Below are 10,671 nucleotides of genomic sequence, written 5' to 3'. Positions count from 1 at the left end.
CAAAGTGGAGAGATGACACGACGTAAACGTCAGGCTCAGCCTCTCAGTGGCTCACAGAACTTCCAGACAACGGTCACCCAGCTCTCTGTGCAGGGCCCGATCACCCTGCTGGCGCCTGCGCTGTACTATGCTCGGAAAGGCAGGCAGAGGAGGGGCCAAGACCCTCACTCTGGATGCTGCACGTACAGCGCCCACACCCATCCCTCCCCTGGTCCACTCCCCACTTAAAATAACCTGTTCTGTACTTAATGCCGCAGATCCATATGCTAAAAAATGGTTAAGATGGTAAATTTTATGTTACGTATATGTTACCACAATTTTTTTTAATGAAAAAAGAAATGTACTCATTACCAGTGGAAGAGCAAACCTAGCATTGATAATATGTGTGAGGACAAGTTAGCCTTTATAATAGCAATAATAGTTAACATTTATTGACTAGGGGACTAACTTAAACACAATCCATCCACCTAATAACCATATGTGGTAGAGACCAATATTACTGCCTTTTCATAAATGAGGAAACTGAGGCACAGAGAGGTGAAGTAACTTGCCCGAAGTCACACAGTAATGATATTGGATGTACCAAGAGACCCAAAGGACAAGATGAGCAATTTATGTAATTCAATTAAAATGCAATTTAAACACTTATGCTTCTCTATTAGCAGAGGGCAAAAATGTTCACTTCTGGTAGGGCCACAATTTACTGGAGATCAAATCAGCATTATCACGGCAGCTCTGCAGCATTTCTGGAGCAGTTACAGCATTCCAGAAACACCTTAGAAGTGACAACTCTCCTTCAACCCACACGTCAGAACATTTCTGTTTAAATGCCTCATGTGGGCTTCACATGGTGTCTAATGGGTTCTTCAGCTGACCGGGCTTTCCTTTCCTCCCCTCTTCCAATTCTGTTTCCTGAAAATACCTGAGGCTGTCATTTCTGGGCCTCCTGTATTGACCATTTCACCAATACAAAGTCCAATGGGGTCTCTGGTATTTTAACAACACAAGAATGATACCCATGAGACAGACAGAAAGACTGTAAGAAGAGACAGTGGGAGCAAATCACGGAATACTCACAAAGACAAAAAAGGATGAGATTACACTAGAAGTTACCATCACTTTTCATGTCAGAGAGACAGCACACTAGACAAATACATAACACTGCGTTCAAACTCTGACTTAACAACTGAGCGCCTGAATCCCTTACCTTCTTCTGCCTCACCGTCCACTTCTATAAGTGGAAGCAGACCTATATCTACTTCACAAGTTGTTATAAGAATAAAGAGAAAATGTATATTAAAATGCTTGTTGAGCTATAGAACAATATGTAAATAGAAGTATAGGTACCCCTCCTATGCAAGTTATATAAACATAACAGCAAATTCATAACCACCAACACATTTCAAATACGAAAACAGATTCTGCATTAGAAAGAACCCTTTTGTAGAAGCATCTTACTCAGCTAAGTTGTTGTAAAACCTGAAGTGAAGGGCCCTTACCAGATAGGGTTTTGATTTCTCTCCTACTTGACGTAATTTCTGTTCAACTCATGAAAGACCTTAGCTAAAATTATCTAGGAAGGTTAAGTATATATCACTAATATCTTAGGATAAAGTCAAAAAGGATAACAGAGAATGGATGTCAACAGAGGATGGATGGTCCCGCTGGCTTGATCCAACAAGGGATTTTTATACCTGAAAAAATCCTCTCTCAAGTTCACCCTCCATTCTGAAACTTCGAGTATTAAAATATAGAAACTGTCAAGGAGTTCCAGTCCTACTGTTCAACGTCATTGAAGGATTATCCCAAAGCTATTTGCTTGTCATTCCCCTGAATTCAACTTGGCAGGACTCAACATGCTCCATGGAGCTATATCTGAGTGGCCAGCACCCCATCCAAGCACCTTCTCGAGTGGCAATATCCCCCGGTAGCAGAAGCCCCAGACATCGCGTTTTCTGAAAACACAGATGACAGCTCAGAACTGCCCCCTTCCTGTGAAGCCTCTTCCCTTAGTGGTCCTCCCAGGAAGCCCCATTCATTTCTAGCACAGGTCCAACCTCCCTGAACATTTCTGCACATCTTCCGATCACTGACACCTTATAACGACAACATTGCCCGTTGGCCAGGTGCCAGCAGGGCTCTCTGTTCTCCATGGTGCATGTAGAGGCAAGGCCCTTGCCTTGAGGGCTCCTGATGTAAGTGGGATAAGAAATAATATTGAGCTAAGACATCAGATCCAGAGACTGATACAATTCAAATGCATGTAGTTCCCCTACCCTCTCCATCCCTCCAAGAACAGATCTTCAGAAAGGAGCCAGGAGCGAAAAGATGGATCGGTCAGACGAGACCCTTCCAGGGATGGGGAGACGATGTTTGCGAGGAGTCCAAGAGGCAGATTTGGGTTGAGGAATGACAACGAGAGAGGGAGTAGGAGAGAATGAAGGCAGAAGCGTAAGTAGGAACCTAGGACAGATATTTTAAAGCGACTGAATAAGCACTTCAAAGAGCAGCCTCGTGAGACGGTTTGAAAGCACTGAGCATCTCCCTCCAGTGTGGACAGAAGCAGAAGAGTGATGCCATCTGCCCAGCTAACTTGCTTTCAGTTGTCACTGCCGGTATCTCCTTAAGAAAGAAGACAAAGAAGCTACACACCAAAATGTTGCTGACCAGCTCAATAACAGAAAATCTAGAAAGAATCAAAATGTTCATCAAAGGAATTGGCTAGTACATTCAAAGTGTCAACGTGATAAATATGGCGCAGACACTGAAAATTATCATGATTAAGGCAACGCATAGGTATGATATCATATTAAGAGAGAAAAGTACAGTACTAAATGGTTATGTTACAGTGAGGCTGTCACAATACCAAATGCCCCGTGTGGGCAAAGACTAAATGCTACAGTCACATTAGGATGGGAGTGTTATGAATTTTTTCATTTTTTCCAAACTTCCTTAGCATTCTTTTGACATCCATCTTCTCAGTTTTAAAAGTCTTGACTACTATGGTGGTTTCATTGGTGGAGGCATCCTTCCATTGTTAATCCAAGTAGCTCAGAAGGGAAGAGAACAGGAGGAGTCGGTCTTCTTTTTAAACACTCACCTATAACCTCCACTGCTGTAATTCGGTAGAGGGGTGCTAATTAGTAACTTCTCACATTTGCTAATGAATAAGCCACCTCCGGGAAAACTGGTCCGAGGTGTGGAACACAGGTCACTGGGGGGCCCAGCTGAGTGACTGGCTTGGAATGGAAGCTGTAAATTCGAAGACGCTAAAACAGCCACCTGGACCATTTGCCTCAAATCCAGATAATCGGGCTTCCCTGAGGGCCTCGTGGTTTCACCCAGTTTCCTCTCTGTTCAGATGAGACCTTAGCTTGGCATCCCTGAGCCCCGCCTAAACATTTCACTCAGCCTTGTTTTCCCGGGTAGTTTGTTTCTTAAAACTTAGCTCCGTGGATAAAAATGAGGCTTATTTAAGCGCTTGGCAAAAACAGCATAGCCAAATGAAAAAAAAAAAAAAAGTCCTTTTAAAGAATTGCTTTGTTATATTGTTTTCCACCCTGATCCTAAATCTCTTTGAAAGTTCTGTCTTTGGAAAAATCCCGCAAACGCAAACACACACAGGGTTAATTTTCTCCCTCAATGGCTAACCAGTAAAGCGTCACCTATTTCGCTGACCTAGTTAGTTTTTAAGCAGCATAAGTGGGACCCCAGGGCTTAGACCACAAACCTTGGGATGCCCGAGGAAGAGTCCTGGGAACGGTGGTTCATGTTGTCCGCAGCACACACGTCACGCACGTCGCCCACGTCACGCACGTCACACACGTCACACACGTCACGCACGTCACCCACGTCACCCACGTCACGCACGTCGCCCACGTCACACACGTCACCCACGTCACGCACGTCGCCCACGTCACCACGTCACCCACGTCGCCCACCGGCATGCCCCTGGGGCTAGTCATTTCCCTCGCAGGTTGCCTGCTTCTTCATTATCTGCAGGACAAGCAGCAGCAGCCACCCTGATGCTATCATTCACCACTCCGTTTACCAGACACTGTCACTAGAATCAAATGAGATACAGGAATAAAACGTTTTATACATATGTTAGTAATATTATTAAATAAACCAAAAAACTGAGCAAAACTCATAAAAGGGCGTGTTTCAGGCATGCTAACTGCCCCAGGAATTGACGGTGAGGGCACAGCGTGGGAACTGGGCTGAAACGTCTATAAACTAAGGTCCGGGCTGCCTGGTGTTAGCAGAGCCCTTGAAAGAGCTACCACGGGTCACAACCATCCATTGAAGAACAAAGAGGAAACGCAGCCCAGAACAGCGGAGAGAAGCCGAGGCCAGCGCCCGGCACTTGCGGGCGGGCAGGAGCCCACGGCCAGAGCCCCAGGCCTCAGTACCGTCCGCATGGCCCCCTCCCACCAACTCCAAGCCTGGGCTGCTCACCGCCAGCGGTGCGGGCCCTGAGTCACCCACATGTCAACACCCTGGGTTTCCCTTGGATCCTCTCCCACTGGTGTTGCCAGATGATGAGATCATGGCACTTGACAAAATCCTCTCTTTCAAAAGCACCTTTTATCCAAATGGATAAAAAAAGAATTTAACAGGCTTTATCTTACTGGCTGCCCCATCTTTGGCAAAGCTCAGGGCTCACATATTCAATTGTAGTTGTTGTTTTTAACATATATCTTTAGAGCAGTTTTGGGCAAAATTGACTGGAAAGTACAGAAAGTTCCCACGTACCCTCGTCCCCATACATGCACAGCCCCCCACTGCAGACGTCTGCACCCGGGTGTCACATCAGTAACAATCCCTGAACCCCTTCATCACCACAGCCCAAAGTTGACATTAGGTTCACTCCTGGTGTCGTGCATTCTGTGACAGATTCCGTTTTCAAGGAAGGAAGCCTGCAGAAGGGGATAGGAAATTCACAAACCAGTCAGTAAGCAAGGACTCCACTCTCCACAACCAGAACACCCTTCTGTCATTCTTAGTGTGATGCATTTCTTCTTCAGCCATCAAGCCAGGAAACACTTGATGTTTATTAACACGTGGGATGAGTTTTTTTGTTTTTTTTTTAAGTCATTTAAACCAGTTTCATGTGAATATGTATCCCCTGAGAATCTTATTAAATCCAGATTTTGCTTGAATAGGTCTCAGGGGAGCACCAAGATGCTCCTACAAGTCCCTAGGTGACACCCATTCTGCCAGACCACACCTTGAGAAGCAAAACTCTGGCTTCAAGCTGTGTTTGCAGGGCGGGGAGCTTTCCAGCTAAATGGGTTTGGGTTAAAATCATAGCTCAGCTCTGAAGGGAGAGGAAGAGAAGGGAAGGGAAGGGAGAAAGAAAAAAGAAAGTGTAATTTGGGGTGTTATCGACTTCATACTTTATTGAGAAAGAACTGTTTTCTACAGTTACTATTCACGATTATCATTATCCCGTAAAAAGGAAAGAATATGTTAATGCCAAATAAAAAAATATATAGAACGAACATAATCCTAGAATAAAGGGCATTCTTAAAATTTTTAGGTTTATGAAAAACTCAATGGTATCTCCTTATTTTTCTCATTTTATTGCAAACCAGCAATCAGAAGTGATCACTGGTTCTTAATCTACGTTGAGTCACAAGTGCCTTTGAAAATCTGATTAATGAACCTTTCCCCAGAAAAATGCACATAACTATATTCATATAAAATTTCACATCACCTGCTCTTAGCTGACAATTTAGCCTCTACCTGACTCACTAATGACTTTATCCTCCGGTCATCACTAATGGCTCTGAGGTCCTCTGTAAGCTGTAGTAGTCTCAGGACAAGATCCCACACTCAGGCCCTGAGGCTGTCAGGACTAGCCTTCTGCACAGTGGCACATATTTTGATGAGAGGAATAACAAAGATGGAGCTTCTTATTCTGTTACCTGGACCCTGCCCATCAATGATACTGCCAAACCCAAAAAGATCTCCCCAGAAAAGCCCCAAGCCCAGAAGTTCATCTGAGCCCGGGACCAAAAAGCTCCACCTGGTAGTTTAAGGTCTTTGGAATCTGGGAGGTAGACCAGGGAGAGGGAGTGTCCCTCCAAAACAAGATCAAGGAACACAGATTTAGGTCCATCTGGGTCTCACATCCAGATCATTCTCAAAGTCCTATGGAAGAGGCAGCAAAACGTAAGAGAGCTAAAAGTCAGTCCAGATTCAGCCCGGCAGGCAAGGGTGTAGGAGTCGGGTGAGGGGCACCTAAAAATCCTAGAAACCGTGTCTGGTGACATGGGAAATGAGGGATTGCCAGGTACACTCATAAAGAGATGTGTGTGGGTGACATCATCACTGCTCTTGAGTGATGAGCAATGGAAGATGCTTCTTGACCTTGAGTGGCAGGTAGACATCAATGCTGCTCAGAATGGCCTCTCAGCCACCTGTCTGAAGATGACCTAACCTACCTGCACCATCCAAACCCCCAGCTTGTAGTTCCCAAGGTCACCCATGCAGAATAGATGAAACCATTTACAACATCCCTCTGGAAAATGCCGGACAAGGAAGAAGAGAATTCTTGGTTGAGAGCCTCAATTCTGCATTTTAAAGAAAGGAAAATCGTATTTGCCACTTACCCTTCCATCCCTCTTCCTTGAAAGGCCTGAAAAGGTCAAGTCCCTCGTCTGTGCTGCCAAGGGGGTATTGCTGCTTCCTCCAGTCTGTAAGGGTTCCTTGCTCCAGCATCACAGAACTCAGGAAGGATCGGGTAGCTAAATGGATGTTATTCTTGGAAATAGGTCTCCCTATATGATCAACCCACTTTTTGGCAAACAGAAATTGGGGGAAATCCTTAATAGTGGCAGGGGTCAGAGATAGGTTAATGAATAGGTTTGGGGAAGTAGGGAATCTTTCAAGCCACTAAAGCCATCTCTTACCTGGAGAACGTCAAAAGAGGTGATAATTTTACATATTTAAATGTAAATGTCTGGTGGATTCAGACATCTGGCTGTGGGTTAAGTTAGCCACAGGTAACTGAAAACTGCCCCTCTGCCCCACAAGGGGTACAAAACTACTGGTAATGCTCTATTTCTTAAGCTGGGTGGTGGGTACCTGGGTATCTCATTATTTTTATAATTATTCTTTAAATAGATTATATGCAATATATATGCTCTTTTGATTGTATATTTCATTAAAGTAAAAAATTTCATCTGAACAGTCTTCTCTGTTTCCATTGTCCTCTCTACCTGAAGTTAGCTGAATGCCAATTACTAGACCAGATTTGAGAGAGTATCTTTTCTGTGTCTTTAGGTCTCTCCCTCTGTACTTCTTTCCTTTGTTTGGCTTCCTGTTTCCTGACCCTGCTGGAATGTGAGCAGTGAACCTTCAAGAATTTGTGAACAGGACTTGGGCCAGTCCCAGCCTTTGTGTGTTCAGGACAGAGGCTGGGCCACCGGGACCCCTGCCCTCCATGACCAAAGGGAGAGACAGACCAGGTGAGCAGAACGGAGGACTCCCTCCTGGGGGCCCGCCTACCGTGGCCTCCACCCAGGTGAGAGTCAAGAAGCTGTCGGACAGGTGACAAACTACATGGGGGGGTAACGTGGGGCAAGGGCTCTACAGAAACACCCACTCAAGGCCTCTTTAGCGCTCTTTTTCTCCCTTTTCTCACCATATAAATGCCAGCCATCCACTGTAGGGAAAGATCCAGAGTCTGGTGAAGGAGGAGCTTGCCTTTCCACTTCGGAAAAGAAGAGAAAGAACCCAAAACCCTTAGCCCTTGGTTACAATCAGCTCTGTTGGAAACGTCTTCATTTACTCCACGTAAAATTGGACTTGAGACTGGTGTTGGTTAGTAACCAACCTGAAGAAGATGTGCATCTAAGGGTACACGTGACACCAAGTCCCCACTGCAGCTATCTGTGGAGTGTCCATTACAATCACATTTAATGAGGTGACTTTTGTTTTGGGTTTTGTTTTTTTTTTTTGGTCCTGCCGCGCGGCTTGTGGGATCTTAGTTCCCCAACCAGGGATCGAACCCAGGCCTCCTACAGTGGAAGCACGGGGTCCTAACCACAAGACCGTCAGGGAAGTCCCCATTACAATTACATGTAGGATGCAGTGATGGGACCCCCAGCCACAATCAAAGGAAAGAATAACTGAGAACCTATCTTCTCTGAAGAGCAGAAAGGTTGAAAGAAAGTGATTAATGGTAACTAACAATAATTTAGGGCTTGAATGAAACCAGGTGGAGAGAGAGAGTGAGCCCATCCTGGTCCAGCACAAATGATGCTGTAAAAAGGGTTGTAAGGGGGCTTCCCTGGTGGCGCAGTGGTTGGGAGTCCGCCTGTCGATGCAGGGGACGCGGGTTCGTGCCCCGGTCCAGGAAGATCCCACATGCCGCTGAGCGGCTGGGCCCGTGAGCCATGGCCGCTGAGCCTGTGCGTCTGGAGCTTGTGCTCCGCAGCGGGAGAGGCCACAACAGTGAGAGGCCCGCGTACCGAGAAAAAAAAAAAAAAAGGTTGTCAGCCCTTGTGCTCAGTCTGCCAGAGGGCGGTGTGGGCTGGCCTCAGGGCCCCAGCACCGTGGCACTTTCCAGGCAAGTCGGGGCTTTTCTCCAGTACCCAGAGTCCTGTTTCTAGTTAGTTAGTTAGAACACTATTTACCGTTATTTCTTTCACTGATGGTATTCTAAGTCTTTTGATGTAAAGTTGTATATATATATATTTTTTTGCCAGTGATTAGTTTTGTTTTCTTTTTAACTTTTTATTTTATATTGGAGTATAGCCGATTAACAATGTTGTGATAATTTCAGGTGCACAGCAAAGGGATTCAGCCGTACATATACATGTATCCACTCTCCCCCATAAAGTTGTATTTTAAGTAATTTTTTTTCAATATACGCACCTTTCGAGGCCTTGGGGAGAGAGTGACAGTGATTAAAAGCCAGGATTAACTAACTCAAAGATGTTGACTCCAACCCTGGGATGGCAATCTCCACTCTGATGCCTCCCAAAATTGTTCTCAACTGAAGGTTCTATTTTTAATTACTTACATTGATAAGGTACTTGAGAAAGAAAACAGTATTTCTTGTAATGATTCATCACTTCTTCCTAGAATGGAAGAACGGCCAGTTCCTAGAAGACAGACCGTCTGTTGTAAAAGTAAAGCAACATGACTTAACCCTCCTTTTTCACATTTGACAAGCGCAGAAGGTGACCACATCCTGATGTGGGGTTCTTTTTTTTTTTTAAGAGAAGGCAAACATTGACATCTCTGAAAGTGAGCATCTTGCCTCAGACCTACTAGTGGCACTGCAGGGTTCCAGAACATCAGAAAAAATCCAAGGGAAGAGAAAGGAACGCACTTTTATTTCAAGTTTACCCTGTGCCAAGTGTTATGCTTGGCAGTTCACACACAGCATTTCATTTAATTTCATGACAACCCTGTCGTGACATCCCATTACTCCCATTTTATAGGTGAGTAAACTGAGGCTCAGGGAAGTTAAATTCTATGACCAAGTTCACACAGGTGGTAAGTGGAAAAACTTAGGTTTAAGTCCAGTTCAGTCTTCTTCCAAAGCCTTGGTTCTTTCCAATATACTTTACATATTGCTAAACTTCAAGAAAATGAATGCAAAGGGTGTGTCTACCTATAATTACCCTGGAGTCTACCTATCCCTTACCCTGGAGCTTCCACTATGAACATGTCTTTTTAATGAGACATACTTTTTAAAATATTTTTAATCGAAAAAATACCTATGGGGACTTCCCTGGTGGCTCAGTGCTTAAGAATCCACCTGTCAATGCAGGTGACACAGGTTCGAGCCCTGGTCCAGGAAGATCCCACATGCCGCGGAGCAACTAAGCCCGTGTGCCATAACTACTAAGCCTGCGCTCTAGAGCCCGCGAGCCACAACTACCGAGCCCCTGTGCCACAACTACTGAAGTCCACGTACCTAGAGCCCGTACCTAGATCTCCGCAACAAGAAAAGCCACTGCAATGAGAAGCCTGCGCACCACAACGAAGAGTAGCCTCCACTCGCCACAACTAGAGAAAGCCTGTGCACAGCAACGAAGACCTAATGCAGCCAAAATAAATACATAAAATAAGTAAATTTATTTTTAAAAATTGTCTTAAAAAAAGAAAACAAACTTATCGTTACCAAAGGGGAAAGGAGAGGGAGAGATTAAGAGTTTGGGATTAACAGATACACACTACTATATATAAAATAGATAAACAAGGACCTACTGTATAGGACAGGGAATTGTATTCTGTATCTTTTTTTAAAATTGTCATTTATTTGCAAATAATATAATTGTCACCATAGAAAATACAAGACAACCTAAGGATCTTTTTTTTTTTTCTGGCTGTGTGGCATGTGGGATCTTAGTTCCCCGACCAGGGATCAAACCCATGCCCCCTGCATTGGAAGCACAACATCTTAACCACTGGACCGCCAGGGAAGTCCCTCAATATCTTGTAATAACCTATAGTGGAAAAGAATCTGAAAAAGTATATATATAGGTTATAAATATACATATATATGTATGTTTTATATATATATATATAACTGAATCACTTTGCTGTACACCTGAAACTAATACAATACTGTAAATAGACTATACTTTAATAAAAAAAAAAAAAGAATGCAACATAGTTATCTTGCCTGAGTCTCTAGCAATAATTCAG

Source organism: Grampus griseus (assembly GCF_964374135.1).
Source record: "Grampus griseus genome assembly, chromosome: 12".
Taxonomy (NCBI): Eukaryota; Metazoa; Chordata; class Mammalia; order Artiodactyla; family Delphinidae; genus Grampus; species Grampus griseus.
The sequence above is the reverse complement of the archived record's forward strand: the minus strand, read 5'-3'. Positions refer to the sequence as shown.